General features: G+C 47.3%; 1 long non-coding RNA gene across 1 annotated transcript; it reads right to left on the reverse strand.

Annotated features, from left to right (window-relative positions):
- Positions 1 to 113: 113 nt before the first annotated feature.
- On the reverse strand, positions 114 to 27,805 carry LOC142772028 (uncharacterized). The gene is made up of 5 exons (XR_012886256.1): positions 27,671 to 27,805; positions 16,272 to 16,408; positions 16,132 to 16,199; positions 10,469 to 10,552; positions 114 to 436 (listed from the first exon to the last, which is right to left on the reverse strand). It is a non-coding gene; the product is annotated as an uncharacterized LOC142772028 (long non-coding RNA).

Here is a 27,805-nt window from a genome sequence, read left to right on the forward strand (position 1 = left end):
TCGAAGATAACTGCCAGATGGCGCTCGTGTTTAGCGCGCCTAGATACACTTGTTCGACTCCATTACACGCTCGAAGCACTCCAGTGCAGCGCCTTCAGCATACCATTCACCAATTTTCTTTCGCAGAACAACAAATAAACGTTTTGTTTACTCTCTTCAGACGCAAGACTAACGTCTTTCGACGACATTTGCAGTGTAACATGTGGATCCGGGCCAATTTTTTGTGTTTTTTTTCGTGGTCGCTATCGAAGTTTGAATAATAGCATCACAAAACTTTCGCTTCATTGAAGTGCATCACGTACTTGCTTAGAGCAGTTACGGTTGTAGACTACTGTTGCATGCCTTGCGATCTGTGAAAAACGTCTTCTGCACTCCTGCCAATGCAAACTTCCAATGGCAGAATTTCTCACTCGGAGATCTATATGGATTGTTGAGTCTAGAAACAAAGCAAATATTGCAATGCAGTAGTTACCATGACTAAAACAAGAATAACGTAACTATGACTGAAAGTTCGGTCAGTTAATACGAATGTACTACTAAGCAAATGGCTTGACAGAAATGGACGAAGGGACTGTAACCACGCGAACAGAGGTGTCAATTGATGACATTCGTTTTAACGAAACGCACATAACAATTATATCCACGTACGTTGATGCATACAACAACAAGATTAAGTGAAAATCAAGCAATGAAATATTGCCCATCCGGATACAAGATTCTTCATTGATTCAAAACGGCCTATGGAAAGCTGATGCTTTAACAACCAAGCAGTTTGAGCCTGAGGCTTGATCATTACGTCTTCGTAAAAAATAAACCTCACTAAGCAATTACGTCACCATCCGTTGCTCAGCAACGCATCGATGAAAGAGAATAATGAGAACAGATGATGAGAGGGACGGAGGAGGGCAAAAATCAAATTAAATCCATATTGCTTCAAAATGCTGGATTTCAATCCGAATACTCACGGTCCGTAGGCGAGCATCCTATCCACTCGGTTATTAAGGTACAAGTAAAGCATGTTTTTATGAGAAACTGAAAATCATGCATCGCATCATTTTTGTGGGTGAGAGCACAAGCAATATCATGGATAGTAAGAGGAAGACATAATGAGAGAAAGAAAAAGAGATAGACACAAAAAAAGAGGTCGAAAAAAGGATTACAAAGCATAGAACAGCCACATTTAATGTGGTACAGCAATAGGGAACGAAGATGGAATGAGGCGAGGACAAAATAAAGCTTTGAATAGCCACATATATTAGAGATTAGCAAAATAGAGGATATGAAAGTTTGAGTTAGGAGTTACTTGAAGGCAATGCAGAAGAAAAAGAAGAGAAGGTGGGAAGGAACAGGGACAATATGTTTTAATAAGTTTATTTGTTAGCCTTGTTAGTTTTTACTGGTGATTGCACCCTTTTCGTTCTGAGCACAGCGAGTTGTAGATCCCACTAGTTTTGTTGGTTTTTTCTAATTAAATGAATCCTTGATTATTAAGGACACCACCACTGCAAGGTGTACATGAGTGACACTATTTCGTTTGAACTGAGGCGCTCAGCCGCATTATGGTCGCACCGCATGCAAATAGGCGCCGCATGGCATCCGTACTTGGTCTTACTAGGTGCGTCAGCTTTAAAGGGAGCTCTGGAAATTGCTCATACCTTCGTTCGTGTCGCGCTTTCATCAAAAACTTTACGTTGAAGCCATAGACCACAACTAGGTCATCCAGTTCACGGCAGTTTTTCTAAAAACTGAACTTTTAGCCATTTTCCGAATGGCATTCCAAGTCATTTCCACTGAATCGAAGGTTTGGCCAAAGGGGCAATTCTGTGACCTTCTCTGTATAGATCACAAAGTTTACTTTAAGATATTACCTCTCCACGTTATTTGCCCTCACATACGGCTCAGAGTGAGCCATAAACGAAAAAAAAAACAAATTACACCATCTCCCGCTAAACGAAACCATGTTTAGATGCGAAGCAGAGGGCGCTAACGTTTACTCTGGCGGTGGCGTTGACACTGGCACTCACCGCGGTGTTGCACAGGAGAAAAAATTGTGGAGGCACAAAGTACGCAGTGAATAACCGGTGCTTCCTATTGAAACATGCATATCACTGCTAGTGATCACAGAAAGACAGAAGACTCCGATTGGACACAGATAAAAACAGTACACGTCTAGCTAACGCACGAGCAACAATTTTTTTTATTCTTTGAAAACGCACAAAAGAAATATCTCACTGGTAGTACCTCGGAGGTCAAACTTCCTATATTAACAAAATGACCAGCGAGCGGTTGTGCAACGCAAGCAGTCGGTGAGCTTCATCGATTTACACGTCCCGGACGGCTCCGGACGGCCCCGGACGCCGGCACCGCATTCGTTTTTCTCGGGGACCAACTGGAAGCTCCACCCACTGGTCCGGGATCACTCGGATGCATGTTCGTTTTTGGCGTGCCTGGCGGCCTGCGGGTGGCCCGGGACCGCCCGAACAATTTCTTTCGGGCAGCTGGCAAACGACAGCGCGGTGCGCATGGTGTGCGGCCATCTTAAGTTAGACACGCGAAATATTCGATGCGCTCTTGCTCTCTCTTTGCTTTTCTGTCCGCTTCTCGCATGTTTCTGGATTTCGCATTGTTTGCACACACAGTCCTTCTTATCAGTGTTCTGAGCCACGTCGAGCATGTGCGTATTCGCGAAGGTCGGGCAAACAAGCGTTATATAACGACCGCGCCGGTCTACGATGCACACGCGTTCGTGTAGTTCACTTACAGTAAGTTGCATCACAACAGAATAGGTATAATTCACTACCTAACTGCTGTTTAGGTTGCAATTGGGTCAGCGTTGGGGCCTGTGTCACAGCTATGGAGGGAGCAGACGGCATAGCCTTGCATAGCAGACGCCAGCGGATGCAGTCAGCATCAAGCACGCAGATGGCCCGAAGCCGCTCGGGCTGGCTCGGATCACGTGCATGTGACGTAACCAACTGTGAGCCGAGGCGTCCGCGGGCCGTCCTCGAGTGATCAGGGTCTTGGTAAATCGATGAAGCTCGGTGTTTTCATTGAATAAACTCGTTCGCACACGCTGCCTGCATCGACCTTGCAAAGCGTGAGTTAGGGGGAGCGTAGAAGAAGAGAGGGAGGGGCTGCCCATGCGCAAAAAGGGTTTTAGATGCCGCGAGAGGGGGTTGGATGTCTAGAGGAGAGGGAGAGCGCGTGTAGACTAGCAAAAGGTGTTGCGTCGTCCTCGTTGCGAGGCGAGAGAATGGCGAAGCGTAAGAGAGGAGGAGGAAGGAGCACGCATGCGCACACGCTTTTTATTCACAGTCGAATGAGAGAAGACCAGAGAAGAGTAGCGCGCGTACAGTGAGAGCGGAAGCGAGAACGCAGAAGCCCAGGCAGGTGGTAGGAGAGAAGTGGAGCGAGTAACGCGCAGGTTTTGGACAGAAGGAAGGGGGAAAGTTGCGCATGCGTTGTGCGGGTGCAGACGCCGGCGCAGACGCCGCGGGACATAGACATGAGCAAGACATGCTCCGCATCCTAAATGGTGGGATGAACAACAAAATGAAACAAGCACAAATATGATTAATACCATTTTCACTGCTCCAACAGTGCTTAAATGCTAAAATGAATCATTCCAGTTCTTTACAGTGCTAGGGAAAAAACTTTGACTTTGCTACGAAAAAAAAGGTTGATGATTTCGAATACACCTTCTTGAGATTGCCTATTGTACTCTACTATGGGAGATCAGTAAGCGGTCCCAGTGATGATGAAGCGTGGAATGTGGATGAAGTGGGTGTTCAGAAAAAGTGTTCAGCAATTTCGAGCACTTTATACTCGACTATGGGAGAGCAGTAAGCTGCGCTGATAACTTTCAAAGGATAATGCCAAAACAACTTTTTCCTCAGGAAATGTGACCATTTCCTGCCATAGGGTGTAAAAGCTTGACATCGCTACCAATTGTAGTTGTGACTTGACATATCGCGTATATATATATATATATATATATATATATATATATATATATATATATATATATATATATATATATATATATATATATATTGTAGTGGGGAATTCGCAAGGCAATGATAGTGGGACCATCGCTGAGTGCGAAGCGCGAGCACGAGCTGTAGACACTGGACTGCCCGAGCATTTGTTTCTGTACCGGCTGTCTGCCTATTATCTGGCATCGCTAATAAACCCCCTTGCAAAGTGGTGGAAGTGTGCTGGGTACGCAAACCTGGAACTTCGAAGCCGGAAGCTGCCCACTACATCAGCAATGCCTGATCAGACGACCGAGCAAGGCACCACCCAGCAAAGTACGGCCCAATCTCAACTGGTCATCGTGCCTACCACCCTGCGCCAACGAGATCCGCCCTTCTTCAGTGGCACCGAGGACCAAGATGTGGAGGACTGGTTGCAGCTGTTTGAGAAGGTGAGCGCCGCCAACAAGTGGGACGACCCCTCAAAATTAGAGTATGTCCCATTTTATCTCAAAGACGTCGCCAGCCTGTGGTTCACAAACCACCGCACTGAATTTATCACTTGGGCCGGTTTCAAGACCACCCTCGCAGCTGTGTTCGATCGCCCCGCAGTGCGCAAGCTACGTGCTGAGCAGCGCCTACGCGGACGTGCACAAAGGCAGGGCGAAAACTTCACAAGCTATATTGAAGATGTAATCGATTTATGCCGGCGCTTCAACCCTGAGATGACCGAACATGACAAGATCAGGCATATCTTGAAAGGCATAGACGATGATGCCTATCAAATGTTGCTGGCAAAGAGCCCAAGTACCGTATCCGAACTTGTGACCTTGTGCCAGAGCTTGGGAGAGATTCGGAAACAACGTGCAGCAGTTCGGAGGTCGACGACTGCAGACGACTCTCTCGCTGCCCTGGCCGTCGGTGGTGACAGCTCCCTGCTGGAGCAGATAAAAGAATATGTACGCGAAGAGGTCGCACGACAACTTTCATGTCTCTCGTATCTGCCGACCACCGAAACACCAACGAACCGCCTAACGCCGACAATAAGACAGGCTATTCAGGAGCAGGTCTCCGAGGCGTTGCCACTACCTACGCCTGCCTCTCAACCAACGCCTGTTGCCGCGCCACTGACTTATGCAGCCGTCGCGGCAATGCCTCCTGCATCTCGTCTGCCAATGTATACGCCACAACCTGTGCGACCGTCCACCGCGCCGTTTCCACAGCAACACGCCGGAAATCCTTGGCGCACCGCTGACAACCGGCCTATATGTTACTTTTGCGGAATTCCAGGTCACGTTGCACGTCTATGTCGTCGGCGCTTCACAGTTAACGCACCAAGATATCCTGACTATTCGTTTCGACCTCCATACCACGCGCCTCACGTACCACCTGAAGTTCACGAACGCGATGCGCAAACTGCTTCCGGCGCCCGAACATTTGCTTCTAGACGTTCTACTTCCCGCTCGCCTTCACCTTCACCAAGTCGTCGTTCCGTGTCGCCTATGCGTCGACGACCCACCTCCATTGAGACGGAAAACTAACTGCCGCAGCTCCGGAGGCACGAGCTGCGTCATCGTCTAATCGTTCAAGTCCTCGCCTGTCTCCCGCCAATCTTATCGATGTAATCGTCGAAGGTTTACGAACACTCGCACTCATCGATACCGGTGCCGCGATATCTGTGATTAGTGAGAGACTCTGCCGCTCTCTTCGTAAAGTGACGATGCTTTCTCCCGTGGTTTCTCTTAGTACTGCGAGCGCCCAACAAATTGAGCCCGTCGCGTCATGTACAGCAAAAGTTGTGATTCGAGACGTGTTGTACACCATTGAATTTCACGTGTTGGCTTCATGTTCCCACGATGTCATCCTAGGATGGGATTTTTTATCACGTCATCACGCCGTCGTGGACTGCGCTCGGGCCGAAGTGGAGCTGTTACCGTTTGGTGATGCGCCTTCTGTTGATGCGGCCGTATCTAGTGTGGCTAACCTTGTCGTCGCGACGGACATAGACCTTCCTCCTTTCAGCGCCCAGTTTGTCCCTGCCTGCTGTGCTTCACTTTCTGACGCTACCGTCCTATTCACGCCATCTGACATCTTCGGTAGCCGCCACCACACATCGCTGCCATTCGCCGTTCTTGAGCTTTGTCAAGACACTACCGGGATATTTATTTCCAATCCCAACTCGTGCCCCCTCAGTTTGCGCCGCAACGAGACGCTCGGCCACATTCAGCACATCGATGAAGGTACCATCGTGCCTGCCGATTTCTTCGACACCAAGCCGAATATGGATCTGAACGCGTTGGTTCCTCACTTTGCCTTGAACAGCGTGTCTACCGATGCATTTCACCATTCTATTGACAGCCATCTCGCCCCGGCTCAACGAGAGCAGCTTGTTACCCTGCTGCACGAATTCAAGCGTTCGTTTGACTTTCCCCAAGCGGTGCTAGGAAGAACGAACACCGTTGTGCACACAATTGACACAGGAAAGAGTACTCCTTTGCGCCAGCGCCCTTATCGTGTGTCACCAGCGGAGCGTCGGGTAATTGCAGAACAAGTAGACGACATGCTACAGCGCGGGGTCATCAAGCCTTCTTGTAGTCCTTGGTCTTCCCCAGTTGTACTCGTCAAAAAAAAAAGGATGGTTCAGTCCGGTTCTGCGTAGACTACAGGCGCCTAAACAACATTACGAGGAAAGATGTTTACCCTCTTCCCCGCATAGACGACGCTCTCGATTGTCTCCAAGGTGCAGAATTCTTTTCCTCGCTTGACCTTCGCTCGGGTTATTGGCAGGTCCCAATGGCTGAGTCTGATCGTCCAAAAACGGCGTTTGTCACACCGGATGGCCTCTATGAATTTACCGTGATGCCATTCGGACTCTGCAATGCGCCTGCCACATTCGAGCGAATGATGGACAGCATTTTACGTGGTCTCAAATGGAACATTTGCTTGTGCTATCTTGATGACGTTGTAGTTTTTTCACCCGATTTCACTTCGCATCTCACTCGTCTGCGCAAGATTCTACAGTGCCTTACAAACGCCAGGCTTCAGCTTAACCTGAAGAAGTGTCACTTCGGGGCTAAACAACTCACCATACTTGGTCATGTCGTCTCGAAAGCCGGCATTCTTCCCGACCCTGACAAGCTTCGTGCTGTTGCCGAATTTCCTAAGCCGACTACTGTTAAAGAACTACGGAGCTTTGTGGGCCTGTGCTCCTATTTTCGTCGCTTTGTCCGGAACTTTGCCTCCTTCATCGCTCCACTCACCAAACTCCTTGCTGGCCCTGCAGATCTTTCGAATTGGACAGCAGCCTGTGACGAATCCTTCGCAACACTGCGCCGACTCCTTACCTCACCACCCGTACTGCGCCATTACGACCCTACTGCGCCAACCGAAGTACACACGGATGCAAGTGGCGTTGGCCTTGGTGCAGTACTCGCGCAACGCAAGCCAGGTTTTACGGAGTATGTGGTCGCCTATGCCAGCCGCGCCCTCACTAAGGCAGAAGCCAACTATTCTGTTACGGAAAAAGAGTGCCTCGCGATTGTGTGGGCGTTAAACAAATTTCGCCCCTATTTGTACGGCCAAACTTTTGATGTGGTAACTGACCATCACGCACTCTGTTGGTTGGCTTCACTAAAAGATCCTTCCGGCCGCCTCGGACGTTGGGCACTACGCCTCCAGGAATTCGACATACGCGTCGTCTACCGATCGGGGCGAAAGCACTCTGACGCAGATGCGCTTTCACGATCACCCGTGAAATCCGATGATACGGATATATCAGCCCTGGACCTTCCCCTCTCTGCCGTCAGCGTCACAGACATGCCATCCGAACAGTGCAAGGACCCTTGGATCGCCTCGCTATTGAATATGCTTTCTGACGCATCAACTTCCGGTTACCCGCGTGCTCTTCGCCGCCAAGCAACGCATTTCGCCATACGGGATGGCCTGTTATACCGTCGCAACTATCAAGTGACGGGTCGTAAATGGCTGCTAGTCATACCCAGCCATATGCGGTCTGATATCTGCAAATATTTTCATGCTGAACCGCATCACGCACACGCCGGTGCGCTAAAGACGTATGAGCGGATCCGCCAACGTTACTACTGGCGGGGTATGTACACGTTTGTACGCAAACACATTCGCTCATGTTCCCAGTGTCAGCAGCGCAAGACATTCCCTCATTCACCCGGTCAACTGCAGCCTTTGCCATGTCCTGCACGCCCATTCGACCGTGTTGGGATTGACCTATACGGCCCGCTACCGTGCTCTGTTGGTGGCAATCGATGGGTGATTGTGGCTGCCGACCATCTGACAAGGTACGCCGAAACGGCAGCGCTGCCTTCGGCTGGTGCTCGTGACGTTGCAACCTTCATCTTGCACCGGTTTGTTCTTCGTCATGGTGCACCACGGGAGCTCCTGAGTGACAGAGGACGCGTATTTTTGTCCGAAGTTCTGCAGCAGCTCCTACATTCATGCCGTACGGTACACCGCACATCAACAGCCTATCACCCTCAGACAAACGGCCTAACGGAACGTTTCAACAGAACCCTCGGAGACATGCTCGCTATGTATATTGATTCCGACCACTCCAACTGGGACGTTGTTCTTCCTTTCGTGACGTACGCCTACAATACGGCGATTCAATCAACAACAGGCTTTTCTCCATTTTTTCTTTTATATGGTCGTGACCCATGCAACACACTCGACACAATTTTGCCATACAATCCTGATGCCTGAGAGTTCAGCCCAGTTTCTGAAATGGCTGAACATGCCGAAGAGTGTCGTCAACTTGCACGGTCCTTCACAGCCGATAACCAAGCCCTCCAAAAAGATCGCCACGACCATGATCTTGTTCAGAATACCTTCCCCGTCGGTTCTCTCGTGTGGCTCCGACTGCCTTTCCACTCTCCTGGACTGACTCCCAAGTTTGCACCGAAGTATACGGGCCCTTACCGCGTCATACAACACCCTTCTAATGTCACCTATGTGATTGAACCACTCAAGCCGTCCACGGACAAGCGCCGCCTTGGTCGTGAGACGGTCCACGTCAGTCGCCTCAAGCCCTGTTACGACCCTCCTGTTCTCTCGTCACCTTGAGTCGCCAGGATGGCTCGTCTTCGTCGTCGGGGCATTGTAGTGGGGAATTCGCAAGGCAATGATAGTGGGACCATCGCTGAGTGCGAAGCGCGAGCACGAGCTGTAGACACTGGACTGCCCGAGCATTTGTTTCTGTACCGGCTGTCTGCCTATTATCTGGCGTCGCTAATAAACCCCCTTGCAATATATATATATATATATATATATATATATATATATATATATATATATATATATATATATATATATATAAACTGAATCCCTGAGAAAGGACGGACCCCGGCCGAAACGTAGGAGTAATAAAAGTTTCCGTACGTTTGTCCGCTCAAGCCAATTTATATATATATATATATATATATATATATATATATATATATATATATATATATATATATATATTCTGCAGCTACTCGCCCTCATGATACGTATAGGTGAAGGGTGGCAATTAGCCACGAATTCCTTAGAGGTGCACTTCAACGTCACTTTCATTATCGGATTTTGCATATAGATAAGCCTTAGATTTTTAGAGAGCTCGGAGCAGGGTGCTTCTGTTCGGACTATTTTTGCATTCTCGTTTCTTTTTGTATGGTCGCTTTCTTCGGAAAGATATAGAGCTGGGCGTGGATATACATATTTTATTTCACTATTGCATTTATTGGCAACGAGCATGTTCCTTGCGCTGGCACGCACTATTTCGCTAAACGTGATTGTGTAGATAATATTTTGCAGCACTTACACTGTGGCCATCTTTCACACTGCGTGCTGTATTTCAATGCACATCCGACTTATTCGAATGCACTCATTTTTTCAACGCGGCCATACACACTGAAAGCTCTCGATGGTTATCCCACCGTTTGAAAGCATTTCGTTAAGGTTGCCACAACCTTAATAGTGATTACTAAGAGCCTCGCCTACTTTCACAGCAGGTGCCGTATAACAGGCTTTCAGCTCAAATACTACACATATAGGCTTTCGTCTTAGATACAGGCCCTCACGGGCTTTCGTTCAGACACCTCGTGTCAGTTCGTAGCTTGAACTTTTCACAACATCCCCAGACATGTAGTGCTACCGAGAAGCCCTGCATGTGATTCGCATCGAGGCCTATTATGGCCCTGCTTTGTTGTCGAAGTCTCATATGATAGGGGTGGCTGTGCTGCTAGTAGTGGCTAGGGTAGTCATGAAATATTCAATCTCATGTATTCATCGGCTACATATAACAAGCTTATTGCATCGTAACGTGGGTGAGAGGATGCTTACACACCTCCCAAGATGCAAAAAACAGACAAGGTGGCAATTCTTGAATATAGAAACAACAATTTCCCTGAGTGGTGCATTCAGCTTAGTGAAAGTTATCGTAAACATTCACTGAACAAAATAAGTAGAAGGTATGAGCCACATACTTCGGTATAACGGCCTGGTCTTGATAATGCCACAAGAAAAGTCTGAAGCCTTGTAGACTAAACTTTCTATACATAGTGGCAGCCCTGAAAAACCAAGCCGTATGATTATTGCAGTCTGAATGGATTCTTTTCATTAGGCAAATAAACAAAGCCACAACTTCACCGAACAGACGTAACAATTTATGCGGCTGCCATTTCTTAGAATGTGTTACGAAGTAAGAGCATGGGCCGATGGCAGTATCAGCCTGTGTAGCATAGAAATAAATAAAACGCCAGCATATAAGTGTGCCTCTCTGCAGCACGCGAGGCGATATTCATGTTGTCTGTCATTTTATCGTGAACTTAGCGGTGAGTAGAGTACCACAAAGGTATCGGCTAACTGTTATTCCCTGAAACAAATAAAGCGCGTGATCACCTACATTTGGGCATTGTGGAGATTCTGTCGGATCGAAGCAGCCAGTCTTCCCTTGTCTCCCGGCCCACTTTGGGAGTTGGGCATGATAAAAGACACCCAACGCATTTTCTCATCACTTCGGCCTCCTTCGTCACTTTTACTCTCGCGCTTTAACTCGCACAAACAAAACACGATGCAGGAGGCGACGTTGTTGAGTTTGACTTGATAAAGAGCCTTTTCCCAATGCCAAGGCAGACGGCAAAACCAAACGTGCCGGTAATACCTCCCTAACTATTGTCTCTATAAAACCAAACTAATTCCATATTTATGCCATGGCCAATTATTGTCTTTAGCAGTTGTGTGTTAATAGTGGCGTCAATTGAAATAAATGAAGTCATTCGAAAATTATCGCCTTCAATCTTGGAATCTTTGAATGACGCAACTGAAGCTTTACCAATTTTGTTGCGACGGATGAAATTTTTTGTCCACTTTGTAGTCGATTTATGTTGCGCGATCTCCGTAATTAACGTGTTCTGTACTACTGGTGATTGTCACGTATTTTTATATGAAAGGAAACCAACTGCCTGATGCTCTGCAGCCTTATGCAGAGACCACAAATGACTTGGTGCTGTCTGGAAAACAAGAAGAATGCTTTCTACCAGTACAGGCCTGGAGGAGCTCACTCGTCTAAGTGGCCACTAGAGTGAGTGGACCAGCGCCTACAAAGGAGTCTGTTTCACACTTGACGCATTGGCTACGAGCAAAGTTGGCTAAAACTGCTAAGAATTACGCTTACAGAAATGCCGAGGAATCGCACGGGATGCCCGCATTCCATCGCAGCTAAATTTGTAAAGTATTGGACAAGTATATTCATGGTGTGGCTTCACAGCTCAGTAATACAAAGGCAAATATCTTTTACTGAGCAATATATCTCGATTAGTAATCTTTGAGTGCAAATAAAGAAAGCAATTCATGCCCCTCATGACTTCCTTGGTTTTGTTGTATCCGCGATTTTTTGAGTGGGTCTAACAAATACGTTCTCCTCATGAAAAGATCTCCTCGTTTCGTTCTATTGGCAAAAAAATAGTTCGTAAATACGAGCGAATCTGTCAAGTATTGAGCGAAAAATACGAGCTGCTTACTAAACTCTCATATTTTTGAAAGTCACAGCACAAAGCTACGAGAGTTTGCTTGCTGCAACTGCCATGCCCACAAATGTCTTCCCACACAAAGGAATATACGCAGGTGGCGGGATTGAATCCCGCTTGTGGTGATTGCATTTCCGATGGAGGTGAAATGTTGTAGGCCCGTGTACTCAGATTTGGGTGCACGTTAAAGAACCCTAGGTAGTCGAAATTTCCAGAGTCCTCCACTACAGCGTCCCTCCTAATCTAATGGTGACTTTGAAACGTCAAACGCCACAAATCAATCAAAACACAAACGAATATAAATATTCAAATTATACTTCATCAGGACCAGCACCGCAAAATAACTAAACGTAGCTATAGAGCGCTGTGAAATTGAATGCCGAACATCGTAATCACGCGTTGAAATAACATTTTGTCTTTCGTGCGTGCGTGTCTGGCCTTGGCGATTAATCTCATAAATGAATCACGCAGCTGACCATCAGTCTCTTTTTGTTCTTTTCCCTCTCTTCTCTCTTTCTCATCTTTCTTGTCCCCCTCCCCGATCCCCCAGTGTAGGGTAGCCAACCAGATGTCTTTCTGGTTAACCTTCCTACCTTCTCCTTTCTTTTGATTCTTCCTCCTCCTGACCGGCCTGGAACTGAGAGCAGTGCTCCTCTTAGTGTGAGAACGCGGTGAGCGGATTCGGTCTTCGCCGTGGGTGTCTATTAATCAAACTGAGGGGTCTCTCATAGAGGCTCGCTGATTCTGAGAAGGCTTGAGTTGAACTCGTGACCGCCATATTGCCGGTGATACTATCAATCGGTTCATGTGGTGGATGCTAAGCCGACTTTTCTCATTTTCAAATAATTTGTTCTGCATGCACTACTTGTACAAGGCTAAAGCCATGAGAAGAGCTCAGTCTCGATCTGCTCGGTCTGCTTCTGAGTGATGATCAAGTCAGTTCGCTAACAATTATGGCGGCATGGTTACACATTTCCTGATAACACAATATTGAATAATGCGTTCTAAATCAGAAATGCTTTCTTTTTATTTACAGAGTACATTTGTTTGACTTCAATTACCGAGATTCTAACCAGTGTGCACCTAAGTAGAACATTTCTCATAACATGATCTTTGTCAATGAGGTGCTAATTAGACAGGATTTATTTAGCACCAGTACCATGATGCCACCATAGATGTTAGCTCGGTATTACTTTGAGAAGGCTTCATTAGCATGCTTTTTCTAAAGTATGCCTTTAATATCTGTTTCAACATAACTTGGCCTAATTATCTTGGTTGTATGACCTCCACTTATTTAGCAGGATGAAACACCCAGGAAATTAGCTAAATAAATGGGCGCGCGTGCTCGGTGAACAAACACACTGTAGAGAACCGAGACGAGACGGTGGCGGAGGAGGCCATGCCGTGGTCGCAGCTCTTTATTGGGACGCTGGCGAAGAGAAAAACCAAGCGGTTGGGGTTGACGCTTCCAGCGGGGCCAAGAGTCAGAGCGTTGTGAAGTCCGCGTGGCTCGTCTTTGCGCGTCTTTCTCAGCGCTACGTAAGGCTTCTCCAACCGCATTGCGCGAACGAAAGGAATATATATATTTGCACACACACACACACAAACACACACACACACACACATATAAATATATATATATATATATATATATATAGAGAGAGAGAGAGAGAGAGAGAGAAAGAGAAAGAGAGAGATAGTTTAAAGAAACAGATGGTATACACATGTACGATAGTCCGTATAATGTCGGGTGAGAGGTCCACAGAGAGTCCGTGGTCAGCTGAACGGGTGATTGAAATGCCCGAGACTCTCGCTGTGAACTACGAGCTCCGGGTTCCCGAGGACAGGCTCGGGAATAGGAACACAGACCTTGAAAGCAGGAAACCTCGGCCACAGCACTGAGGACGATGCCTCGTGGTGCCTTCGTTCACGTATCCAGCGCGACTTGACTCTGCACGAGGGTTCAATGACGGTGCGATCTGGCTCAAGCCTGTAGCATATCGAAGAAAAGTTCCGTCAACTCCTACGTCGCTTACTACAATGGTGAAGAGTTCGTGGGATGTCTCTCAATGCTGGCACGGAGAAGCCTGTACTACTGCTTCCTTTAACTGGCTCTGTCGAACGCAAGTGTCCGGGTCCAGCCTTCGCCAGAAGCTTACTGATGGCGACTCAGGAAGGCGTTCGTTGAGACCAGCGTTTTTACCCATTCGAGACAGCCTAGGCGCTGCGTCTACGTCAAGCAAAGGGTGCCAATCGTTGGTGCCGAACTGTAGAGTGCTGTCTTCTGAGTAGTTATGCAGCAAGCTTGTTGGTTGAGAAGTCAGGCGATGAGAGGAAGAACACCGATCCGCCCTGCCGAGCATCTTGACCTTGCCGGAAAGTCGGCGAAGTTCCTTGTCGGGGGAAACGTGCTCGGAGTCTTGACGGCTGCCGGAAGTTTTCGAACCTGGGAATCCAATCCGTATACATGTGTTGGATGGTCCGGTTGAATGGATGATGATGTCTCCGGAATCAGTGGCAGAGCAGCATGCGAGATGTGATCCACAAGAGCTGAAGTATCAGTCACCCTAGAGTCAGCAGTGTCATAGCTGCCACTTGTCATCGCTGAGTGGAAACATGCATGGATTGCCGGCGTGGACTCTGGAGTACCATGCTAGTGTGTGGGCTGGTCGTTGATTCTAGGAATTCGGGCTTCCTCGTTATGTTGGCCGGTCATAGTATGGTAAGCACTCGAAAGGCACCGTGAGGTTGATTCACGTACTGTGTGGTTAGGGTCTTGTGCGGGGCTCTCCTTAGTGGTGCCGCGGGCTTCCACAGGTATTAGTACAGGCGGGAACTCGGGAGGCGAATGAGCTGTCTTGGCTGGGGTCGTTGAATTGCCTAGGGCAGAGAGTGCTGTGGAGCAGATTTCTCTAGTGAATTTGACGTTGCGCGAGGTAGCGGCCGGTGTCGAATTCGTAATAGAGAGGTGGAAATAACCACCATGCTGAATGCCAAAGTCATGGGTTGCAGGGTTGCGGGCCTCTCGAATGATGGGCCGATTGGCGCGGAAGGCGGAAGGGCAGTCTCCCTCACCTGTGTGGCAGGTTGTTGCCGGCAGGGGAGTGGTCTGGACTGGCTGTGATGCGGGACGCGTCCCGAAAGGGGATGAACCAGGTGTTGCGGTGTCGCTGCTCGGAAAAGGGTGGTGTTTGAAGCATGAAAACAGAGCAAGGTGCCTCGATCATCGTAAGGGCGAGGGCTCTACAAGAATTAGGTGAGGCGGCGCTTGAGGTGAGGTGGGAGCACGTACTTGAGGACCCCAAACATTAATTCCTGCAGCCAGATTCTATAGAGCTTCAGGACCACCTCAAACTTCACAAACCATCTTTCGATGGAAGCAGCACGGAAGTGGCGGTTGAAATTGCGGCCTCCGACAGTCGGCTGCCTGGTACATGGTCATGGAACTTGGTAGCAGCGAAGCAGCGCTGGTCACTGGTTTTTGTGTCCTAGGTCACCATTTGTAGAGGAGTGAGACGAGACGGTGGTGGAGGGGGCCAGGCCGTGGTCGCAGCTCTTTATTGGGACGCGGGCGAAGAGAAAAACCAAGCGGTTGCGGCTGTTGCTTGCAGCGGAGCCAAGAGCCAGTGTTCTGAATTCCGCGGTGCTCCTCTGTGTGCGTCTTCCGCAGCGCTAAAGCACAATGAAGGGTATCAGATTGGGGCGTGCTGGAAGAGCAATGCGCTAGAATGTACATACCAACCATGATTATTACACACGTGGCCTGGGCGATTAGCTCTGGCTCGGGCTGAACATATCCCAGAAACTACGGCGCTCGTTATTCTAAGCGTGTAGACATGAAACACTTGAAAACTAATTTACCAGCCAGTACCTCCAAAACATTTTGTTAATAAATAATACAACTGCGCTTTCACGTTGGCAGTCAGAGAAAGTTCTGAGCTTCGTCGCAATGGTTACAGAATTTCACGGTGTCCCATCACACTGGCCAGAAACTGAAACGCCTAGGCATGAATTGCCTAAAAAACAAGAAAAACAATGACCCATGCTTCTGAATTTTTCTGCTTGATGCAATTTGCTGAGAACAAATTTCTTTTCAAATTAGCACACATATCTTTGCATACCTCCGCGCATGACGTACATACGATCAGTGTGGCTTAGACTGAACTGCCCACGTATATCTAGAGTAATCCTGTTGAAGAGAAAAAGAATAAATATTTTTAATTAAGAGCACTTCAATTTCAAATAGAACAAAAATACTTACACATGTTCATTGCGCAAAACTGTTCTGTTGAAACGAATAAATCTTTGACTCATATAGCGCATTAGGTCGTGCTTGCAAACACCACTATTTCGTTTAGTCGTAGTATGTGTCCATATAACTTCTCGAGTATTTACGAACTACAAGAGATGAAAGATGACAATAAAGAAGTTGTGAATGTGTAGTACAGACATTGTTTAGAACCTTGCCAATATATATCCCTCTTCCCAGCAACAATAGGAACTAATTTATTTGCCGATCAACTGAACATTGTCAGACATGACTCCCGTCCACAGGTCAAGCATTGTGCTGTCTTTACGAAAAGGTAGTCATAGTAAAAACTTGTGAATGTGTTCGCAATGTTTAGACAAACATTATTAGTTCACGAAGAAACAGTACCGAAAGGTACAACGGGGCTATACGCCTTTCGTTCGAGTTTTTATTGTTCTAAAAGACGTTACTGCGGCTTAGGAGCATGTCCAAGCAAATACTTCTTTATAGTGTAGGCAGGGCCTTTCTACCATATGTAATTGTGACTGATTCTCAAAGTATTTGCAAACATTTTGAAACAGTGGAGCCTGTTTCCAAAGAAACAGATTTGATAATATGGTGAAGGATATTACGAAACTTTTATAAGATGTTCCAAAGTACGAGTTCTAAAATACCACTTGTTTAATTTCGCATTGCTAAGGTAGGTCATGGCATGAATTAAGAACTCAGCATTGATTGAGTGGAATCACCTAAATACGTATCGATCTTTCCGCGTTGTGGTCTTTTAAACGTGAAGCATTTCTTAGCAAACTGCAGACATTTTGAGCTTTTCCATGTATCTATCTATCAATCTATCTATTTCTCTATCTATCGATTGATCGATCGATCTATCTATCGAGCTGCTTACGTCGGGTGCTCTCGGAATTGCCTCCTTAACTTTGCGTAGACCAAAATCAGCAAAAGAAGGCAAGATATTTTGGCGAATATCTCTAGCTGAACACGACAAAAATAACCCGTTGTTATGCCTGCGAGTCCGCAGTGAACGTCCATGCTTCTGAAAAAGGCAATCTGGGTCAAGGCCAGCACGCGAGCCCGCCTAACGTGAACAACTCCACGGCGTCATCACGGGGCGGTGCCTTTCTGCCGCGCACGCACAGTGAGTCACCTCAGCCAGCGAGCCCGTCGAAGCAATCGGCGCCCTCATGTATGGCGAGTCTGACGCAATGCGTGGCGACGTCACTCGTCCTTGGATGCAGCCACGTGCAGCGCAGCGGCTCCACATTCGATGAGAATGACGCGGCCCAGCGGCGACCCCATTGGAGGATTCTGACCTCACGACCAGTGGCGATTTTGGTTGGACAATTGGTTACTCAAAAATCCACCCGGTGCATGTAAAAAAGCCCTGTGGCGCGTCGCGAGCAGTACACCTATGTGTCAGAGGAGAGAGCTCAGCTATCCGAGTCTCTAAGTGGTCGGCCCCAGTGCCGAATTTGTAACGCCTATATGTCTTTGCTGTTCATAAACCTTGTTTAACACACCGTCGTCTCGTCCACTCGTCTATCAGCTCTGCGCAGAAGCAGTCGTGAGCTGAGAAACCTACGCTACCAAACGGCTGGTGACCTTCCCGGTGGAGTTCGAAGCAGTGGTGCCTACGGGACCGTGTTGGCGTCACTGTCTTTCGTAACAGTGGTGGTAGCGGTGGGATCGGCCGGCGTCAGCGACATCGATGCGGTGAGTGCCTGATGTTTTCCCCTCAGTTCACCAGACTACTCTAGCTCAGGTTATATAGTTTAGAGAAGGGCTGTGTGAAGCATTAGAGGGAGCTTTGATCGTTTCAAGCCAAGTCGAAGCGCTTTGAAACCGAAGTTAATGCAGAGGGGGTAAACGCTGGAGTGTTGAAATTGTATGCGCGTCTTGCTAGTAGACTTATAGTGGGTACAGCGAGTAAATTCTTAACAGGGGCAAACAAGAAGAGGCTAGTGTGAACGATGGAAAACCTTAAAGTGAAGGAACTCGTCGAAATTTGTTAGGATCTCGGCATTACTTTGGGCCTTGCGAAACGAAAGCGAGCAATCCTTGAGATCATGAAAGATGAAGGAGTGTCGGCTGAGGAAGTCGATGAGGTCTGGGCGCATATCAAAGCACGCCGCGAGGAGGCCGAAAGGCGAGAAGCTCGCGAAAGTGAAGAAGCTGAAAGGCGAGAAGCTCGCGAACATGAAGAAGCTGAAAGGCGAGAAGTTCGCGAACGTGAAGAAGCTGAAAGGCGAGAAGTTCGCGAACATGAAGAAGCTGAAAGGCGCGAACGTCGCAAGCGCAAGGAGGCCGAGAGACAGGAGTGCCTCGAGGTAAAACGAATATAATTGGCAATCCTACAGTGTTCGCAGGTGCCTAGCGTATCTTCTCCGGCAGTTCAGGTCAGCGGTTATAGAATTCGGGACCAACTGCCACCGGTCGTAGTAGGTGAGGCCATGGTGAAGTATCTCGTCAAAATTGAACACGTTTGTGAGCGAAATGCTTTAGAGTGGTCTCTTTGGGCGCAGAACCTGTTAGCTCTTCTTCCCGGCAAAGCGTCCGACGCGATAACTTGCTTGTCGAGAGAAGCGTTTGAGAGCTATGTTGAGGTAAGGAAGTGCTCTTGAGACGTTATAAGTAGTCTCACGATGCTTTCAGGCAAAGGTTCCGGAATGCTAAAAAGGGGAATGAGTTACACGTTGACTTCGCGTTGCGTCCTAAAACCGATTTAATTGAATGCCTCAAGGGCGAAGGTTTTTATGACGACCGCGATAAAGTGGTAGAATGCATTGCATTGGAGCAGTTCTACCACTGCATCGAGGAGGATGTCAAGCTTTGGCTGCAGGACAAACTTGGTGAAGTATAGCTAAACAAGGCAGTAGAGTTAGCTGAGGAGTATTATACTCGCCGAAAGTTTCATAGCAGGGCAGTGCGCGTTGAAAAGGATGAAGGGAAAGAGGGCTTTCAAAGAAACCTGATCCACGGAAGCCGCGAATCACTACAACTGCAAAAAGGAAGGGCACATCGTGATAAACTGTAAGCCAAAGTTTGCAACTACCCGAGAATCGGAAAAGAAATGGAAGCTGCGAATCTGCTACAACTGCAAAAAGGAAGGGCACATCGTGGTAAACTGTAAGCAAAACTTTGCTTTTGCAACAATCCGAGAATCGGAAAAGAACATGCGGTTGTTAGAGCCATATCTCCATGAAATTAGGGTGAATGGGAAAACGTGTCGAGCACTTAGAGAGTCAGTGGCAACCATGGACGTTGTTCATCCTTCATTGGTGTCTCCGGATGACTTTACAGGAGAATGCGTGTGGATTAGACAAGTCGCCGAGAAGCAGAGTGCTTGCTTACCAATCGCTACAGTTGTCATTGAAGGCCCGTTCAGTAAGCTTCGCACCGAAGCGGCTGTGTCTGTCGCGCTTCCCGATAGCTTTTCTTATCTTTTCTCTAACAACTCACAGCAGCTTATCAAAGAGCAGGGTAAATAGTTCTTCCCCAACTTAGCGTACATGGCCCTCATGCGATTGCAGGTGCGGAAGCTTTCGCAGGTGCTTGATCTTGTTCAATTCGGCGACCCTTTAAGTGACCTTGACGGCAAGTCGACGAAACCTCAGCGAGGAAATTCTACGTGTGAGTCATGTGAGCAGTCACTCGAGCTGCTCGTCACCGAAGCGACCGGCGCGGTTTCCGTAGCAGGGGGAGACGACATGGCGTCATTGAGTCAGAGCGAAAGGGGTGCAACGCTCTCGCCTGTAGCGGAAAGTTGGAGTAAGCTGTCAAGGATTGATCGAGAAACGCTCGTTCGAGAGCAGCGTGAGGACCTCTCGATTAAAGCGCTAATGAAAAGCGTAAACTAGGGAAAAAAAGAATGTTTCTTTTTTAAGAAAGCAGGGCTCCAATATAGGAACTACACAAATTCGCAAGGTCGCAGATGTGAGCAGCTCTTGGTGTCACAAAAGTATCGTCGCCAATATTGAAACTGGCGCATGTAAACGCATGGGCAGGGCATTTCGGCATGAAAAAGACCAAGGCTAGAATTTCCCTTTAGTTTTATTGGCCGAAATGCTAGGGGAATATCGAAGACTTTGTACGCTCATGCGACACTAGTTAGAGAGCGGGGAAATCCGCGGACCAGTGTAAGGCACCCATAAATCTTGCTGATACCAATTGTGAAGTGAATATAGGAAGGCGACCGAACAAAATTTACCACAGTAACTTGATGAAACCATACGTTCAACGTCAAGCGGTCGTAAATCTGCTGTTGAATGCTTCAGAGGAAAAGGGAGCAGAAATTTTGAGTTCGAGTAACGTAATCGAAAGGGTAGCGGAGGTAATCTTGGAGCAGTTGAACCTAGGGCCTAGGTTAAGTGAAGTCCAGAAGGAGGACCTGATAAGGATTGTTTCCGAGTTTAAGACGTGTTTTCGGACTGTCCCGGAAACACGACGGTGATTGAACACGATATCGAGCTAACTTGTGAGGAGCCAATCCGTAGCTAGCCGTATCGTTGTCCCCAGGTGCAACATCGCAAGTATGAGCCGCTCTTGGTACCACATAGGTATCGTCGCCTAAAAGTGGCCGGTTACTGAGGTGGAGCATGATGCTCCAAAAGCACAACTTTGACGTTCGCTACAAAAAGGAAATCTAAACGCTAATGCAGACGCATCGAACCGTGCGTTTAGTCAGTACCTTCTCCGCCTTTCGGTTTCTCGCTGGCGATTCGGGGCCAAATTTTGTCCTCATCACGGCCTTAGCTGAGCGCTCTCGTCCAGAATGAGTTCAAGGAGCCAACTTTATGTTCTATTCTATTTCGTTACGTTGTTGTACGTGTAAAAAACTTGAGTTCTCATTTTAAAAGTCTTGTGTCCCATATGTGCCTCTTGGTGTAGAGGGAACGAAATTCCGATAAACACATAGCTAGGTATATGATGTACTATACTTTGTCTGGTGTTCTGTCAAGTGACCAAGGGCACTTGCTTGTGTCGTGTGTTGTCTGTTGGCGAAGCGTTCTTGCCAAGTTGCAGAACCATCGACAAGTGCTGAGACCAAAGCTCGTCAGAAGAGACGAGCGAACTGGCCGACAAGTTGCGATGACAAGCCAGTGGAGCTGGAATCCGTCCTCAAAAATGGTATGTGTTCCCGGAACGGAGTCTGGAGCTGCATTCTCCCTATGGCCGTGGAGGCGAACCTTGAGGCCAACCTGGAGGGACCTGGTGAACGAGCGCGCCTGACATCCGAGCCACGTGGAAGCAGCTCGTCTTTCCGACGCATTGTCTGGCGGCGGGGGTGCTGTTACGCCCGCGAGTCCACAGCGAACGTCCATGCTTCTGAAAAAGGCAATCTGTGTCAAGGCCAGCACGCGAGCCCGCCTGACGCGAACAACTCAACGGCGTCATCACGTGGTGGTGCCTTTCTGCCGCGCACGCACAGTAAGTTACCTCAGCCAGCGAGCCCGTCGAAGCAATCGGTGCTTTCCTGCCTGGCGAGTCTGACGCAACGCGTGGCGACTTCACTCGTCGGTGGGTGCAGCCACGTGCAGCGCAGCGGCTCCAGATTCGATGAGAATGACGCGGCCCAGCGGCGACCCCATTGGAGGATTCTGACCTCACGACCAGTGGCGATTTTGGTTGGACATTTGGTTACTCAAAAATCCACCCGGTGCATGTAAAAAAGCCCTGTGGCGCGTCGCGAGCAGTACACCTATGTGTCAGAGGAGAGAGCTCGGCTATCCGAGTCTCTAAGCGGTCAGCCCCAGTGCCGAATTTGTAACGCCTCTATGTCTTTGCTGTACATAAACCTTGTTTAACTCACCGTCGTCTCGTCCGCTCGTCTATTAGCTCTGCGCAGAAGCAGTCGCGAGCTGAAAAACCTACGCTACCAAACGGCTGGTGACCTTCCCGGTGGAGTTCGAAGCAGTGGTGCCTTCGGGACCGTGTTGGCGTCGCCGTATTTCGTAACAGCGTACATGCCATCGAGTACGTATTCAAATGTATTTCCCTGGACACACACGACCCAATGCTGTACACACAGTAGCTGTTATGTCGCACCGAGATCTGCTGCCTTTAAAATAAGCACCGCATGTTATTTCCGACATAGCACTCTGGACGATTTCTAAGCCGATCATGCTACTTTCGATCCCAGGAATAACAAAGAAGTCAAAAATTTCAACTGCTAGTCTTAGGCATTTCAATTTGTCGTATATTGACTATATGTACGGATATACACATTTTTGCAGATGGCTCTGTCACGCAGACCTCCTCAGCAGCAGCTTTCAGTGTGCCTCAAGTGGAAATCACTCAATCCTTCAAAATAGCCGGACATCAGTACTGCCACCGAGCTGACCGCCATCCCACAAGCTACGTGTTACGTTTTGCAGCAGAGTTCAGGGAAATGAACATAATTTTGCGACTCCAAGCCGGCACTTCAGCTAATTAGGAACTACGTGAAACGAGACACTGCATACAGTCCTCTGGTGAGTGGCATAATGAATATGTTAAATGTGGCATTTCAATGCGGACATACCGTATAGTTGCAATGGATTTCCAGTCACTGTGGCATAGCTGGAAATGAACAAGCTGATGCAGAAGCGAAAATGGCGCACACTAGTGGCGAAGTGTTATCAACTCACTTTTCTTGATATCAAACGCCTTGCTGTCAAAATGTATGAAGACATCTATGGAAGGACTTTGGAATGTTTCGGATTATCGCCACAATAGCATTTACAGGCTTGAATTGTATCGTGTTTTTCGCCTTCCGTTCCTACTAAGGAGAGACCAAAAAACGCTACTACATAGACTGTGGCTGGGTGTTGCATACACGCGACGATACTTACCCATGATTGGACATGAGCAAAATACTAACTGCAACTTTTGTAACACGCCAGAAGCTTTTAATCACATTCTGTCTGTGTGCCCTTTATACACACTTGAAAGACAATCTCTTAAGTGCCTCACAGGTGATCTAGTCTGCGGACCCTTTTCGGAAGTGCAACTTTTGCGTGCTTGGGAACGTGTGGATCACGCCTAACGCAATTTAAAGGGCCTGCTTGCTTTTCTAAGCAAAACAGGTTTAGATTCTCGTATTCAGAAAATCCGCTAATGTAGAGACTTCTGTGCGAGTACTACACTGAACGATACATTGTGTGCGGTGACTCATTGTGCTATACCACAATCACCCCTCATCATACCCTCCTCTTTCCATTTTCCCCTTGACCCCGTGAGAAGTAGCAGGCCAGAAATCCGCTTTCAAGGCCGACGTCTCTTCCTTCTTCTCATGAAACACTTTCTTCTTCTTCTTCTTCTTCTTCTTCTTCTTCTTCTTCTTCTTCTTCTTCTTCTTCTTCTTCTTCTTCTTCTTCTTCTTCTTCTTCTTCTTCTTCTTCTTCTTCTTCTTCTTCTCTTCATCTTCTTCTTCTTCTTCTTTTTCTGCTTCTTCTTTGGACACGTGTGGTACATGCTCGTACACCACTGTCAACGGTATGCAAGTATGCACAGCTGGTGTTTGAGAGTTTATAACAGATAGTAGTAACTTTAATGTGAGAGCGCGAATAAAACAGTTATTCCGCAGGTCGCTGGATTGAATCGTGGCTGCGGCGGCTGCATTTCCGATGGAGGCGGAAATGCTGTAGGCCCGCGTGCTTACATTTGGGTGCACGTTAAAGAACCCCAGATGGTCGAAATTTTCGGAGCCCTCCACCACGGTGTATCTCATAATCATATAGTGGTTTTGGGACGTTAAACCTCACATATCAATCAATAAAACAGGTACACCGTTCCCCGATATAGACAACACTGTGAAATACGAAGCGGGGGGAAGATGATGAATGAAACCCACAGAAACTCGACTGTGTTGCCTAAGCAGATACACCACCAGTGAACCTCTACCTTACTAATGCTTGCCGGTGTCCATCACTTGTTGCTGATGACCGCTGCCGTGAATGTTGCCGGTGACCAGCGCTGCCGGTGATCATGGTTATAGCACTGCTAAGCGCACATGTCAGAGACATCAAACGTGATCTTGCGCTGACGGAAAGAGACGTACTCCGTCTCACGCAAACGTGAAACGCCGCAAGACTGACGATCAACGGCTACCGACTAGGCAGGAGTGCTGTGTCTTACGGAATTGTAATGCATATCCATGGTGAGCGAAGGAGGGAGAGAGGGAGGGAGTGAGAGACGCATGCGTTTGCGCATGAAGGTGTGGACACCGCATTTCTGAAGAAGTGTTTGGTTGCCTTCGCCGGCGACTCGGAAGAGAAAGGGAGGAGCGTATAAGAGAAGGGAAAGGGGGCGACGCGCATGCTCAGTAAAGGTGGTCATGCCGCCCACTGGATAGAACGCCACCATACGCTGTTCAGATCTAAGAGCGACATCGACAGCGTTAACATGACCAACAGGTATCCAACCCAAGTGTTTGGAGTGGCAATCAATTATTCTCCTACGATTCGCGCCACTTGGAGTTCGGATCCTTTGGAAGAAATATCTTATGCAGGCGTTATGTCGACAAAACGTCATTTGTGGTTGCGGTGCTGCCTATTTAATTTGATGAGCAATACAAAAGTACTCCAAGGATTTCTCACGTCGCGTTAACGTCTGTTGTATACTGAAGAGCCATCCGCTGAAGTTGGTCTACGTCGCACTGTTCAAGGCGACCAACCTTGCCAGCGCAAGCGTCACATTTCAGCCTACCGCTTCAGGAGTTGGAATAAAGTGGTGTTGGTTTTAGTATTGTTACGCAACTATGAACAGCTGCTTTTACAGTACATGTCTGGCTGTTCTACATACATATTTGTGTTAATAAGATTGGTATAGAGGCTAAGTGTATTTTCTAACGTTTCGCTAATAAAAATATTACACCATGATCAGCTTTCACCCGCATGCTTCCCGTGAGATTGATTCGCATGGTCCGTTAGATCTGTCGAATTTCTTGTGCAAGCACTTTTTTAGGATATTGAACATCACCAGCCGTGACTGGTATTGTTATGGAGAAAAATACATTGTTCACTTTTGTGGGTGCTCACCGATAAAAGCATTAGAGTCTCACTTTATGTTAGTGAATTTTCAATCATGTCAGCTGTCCATTCCGAGAGTAACTTTGCGGAATATCAGCTGGAAATATTTAAATTCATGAAGAAGAATCTTTCATTTACGTTTGAACGGCCAAAGAACGGAAGCTTGCAGTTTTTGAAATCCGACTACTTTTCAAAGATGCTGCCTACATGTGTTGGAGTACCAGTCACTGTCGGAGAAGGCATTTCGTTTATTCTGGCAAATGAAAACTTGGCAAATAATAAAGGTCATCTTTAGTGGAGTCCATCGACTACATACATAGTGTTCATCTCAGGTAGCCTAGCTGTATAAATGCCATAGCCGAGTAACTTCTGATGAATGTTTGCGCATGGCGCTATTGGTAGAATAAAGAAGTAAGGAAAAGGCAGGGTTTTAGAGTGTCGCTTGACGTCCTCAAACTTTACCAAGAATAAAAAGTTGCGAGAAACTTCGGCGAAGATATGAATAGTTTAGACACGTGCAGGTTGTCCGGCACGGTTGATCAGTGGCTAGGGTGCTCGGCTGCTGAGTCAAAGGTCGCGGGTTCGATTCCATACGCAGTGGTTGAGAACAACATAATAAAGAACTACACATGCCTAAAATTTCCTAAGAGTTCTAGTACAGAGTTTCTCATAATCACACCTTCGTTTTGGGACGTGAAACCCCACAAATTATTAAATTATTATGCCATGCAAGTTGTCTTGTTTGCGTGTTCTCCCGAGTGTTTGGAAAAAGGACCGCTGTGCTAAAAACTACTAACGCTAATTCGGGTATGTAAAATGGAGATAGTTTATGAGGCCCGGTTGAGACGTAGCAGTGCCTATGTGGGTGAAACAGGAGCATGCTTAAACCTGTTGAATTATTATAATGCAAGTTCGTATAATGGAAAACACGTAATGGTACACTGTGTGTACTTCCTACGGTAATGGAAGCTACACTTTGGCAAAACAAATATGCTCCTGCGTGAAAAAAAGCGCCAGGCCTGCGCGGAACGCGTGGCAAAGTCGCAGCCAAGATGTTCCGTGCAGGGGATTTTCCCTTTTTTGGGGAATGTTCACCTGTCATTGTGAGCCAAAGGAAAAAAGAACATTTTCGTGATATTGCAGGAAATTTTGGGAATTGTTTTGTTCTCCTGTGATGACCGTTAATTAACAGTCACTGTGCGCCTTCATCTGCTGTAATTGATTCTGGGGCATGCACCACGCAAGCATAACCTTTCGGATTTGTTTCAGATATTTACACGCAGTGATTTCTAGTTCAATAGTGGTGTTACACTTGAAGACCACAATGTGCAGTGTACTAACAGTATATGAATTCATAAAGTCATGCTTTTGTTGTGCGGCAGTGGAGAGGCTATTCACGATTTCAAAAGGGGCGAGTACACGAGACTCATGTAATTATAGATGTGTATGTGTGTGGATGAGGGTGCCCATTAGTACAGTTGTGCAGGTAATTTTGCTGGGAATTACGTCAACTTTTGCAGAAAAAAATTCCCGAAATACGGAACTTTCATGTTTCGAATGGGAATTCTCCGGCATAGAACGGAACATTACTGGTCACAGCGAAAGCTTAAAGGGCGGAATTCCAGAGCCCTTTTTAAACACTCTTTAAGTAACGGCAACACGCACACTTAGAGAGCACCCACTCACTACGCGATTCGCATTGTTGGATTGTTGGTTGTTCCTTTGCTGTGCTAAAACGCGTTATCATTCATATTTACGCGATTCCTTTTCAAATATCGAGCCTGCCTAAGGCCACTTTCCAACGAAGTTTAATGCACCGGCGTGACTCTGTGGTGGAATGCTGGGCTGGTACACAGGCGATCCAGACTGGAATCCCATTGTGTCCTCGGTGTTTTTCTTTTCTTGATTTTTTTGCTATATGCTACATTAGTGGTCACGGACACCGGCGGCGGCCAACTATGGCGCATGCAACACTTGCTGTGATCTCACATCATTTTTCGCTGTAAAAGGGCCCGAGAAATATTGGAACCATCTGTGTCCGTGAGCTTATCCAAAATAAGCGCTTTAGTAGAATTTCTGCTTATCCGTGTAAAATTGAGCTTGAAGTTTAGGGGTAGATAAATGACTGTTAATATGATGAGCCGTATTGTTGAGACTGCTTGTGTTTTTGGTAGCTGTGAAAATTTCAACTTCGTACTTTCATTAAAGTGATTCAATAATGCCTACTTCTTTTTCATGTGTTTCGTGACCCACAGTTTTAGTTCACTCTCGATGATAGGAGGCAGAGCTTGCAATCGCTAAAAATGGAAAAAATTCCTAATTATTTCCAGAAGCCTCTACTTTATACCTGCAAATTGACTCAATGCAAAGAAAGAACTCACGTACGTCTCTCATTTTCTGGGAATATGCCTGCATAGCCGGGAACAGCCACATCGGAAGTTTCGTGTGAGTGACGAAAAAGAAAAAGATGGCTAACAAGGACCATTGTTGCATGGCACGCACGTCCTAGATGCTACCAGC

This window comes from Rhipicephalus microplus, chromosome 9 (genome assembly GCF_043290135.1).
Source record: "Rhipicephalus microplus isolate Deutch F79 chromosome 9, USDA_Rmic, whole genome shotgun sequence".
In the NCBI taxonomy this organism is placed as follows: Eukaryota; Metazoa; Arthropoda; class Arachnida; order Ixodida; family Ixodidae; genus Rhipicephalus; species Rhipicephalus microplus.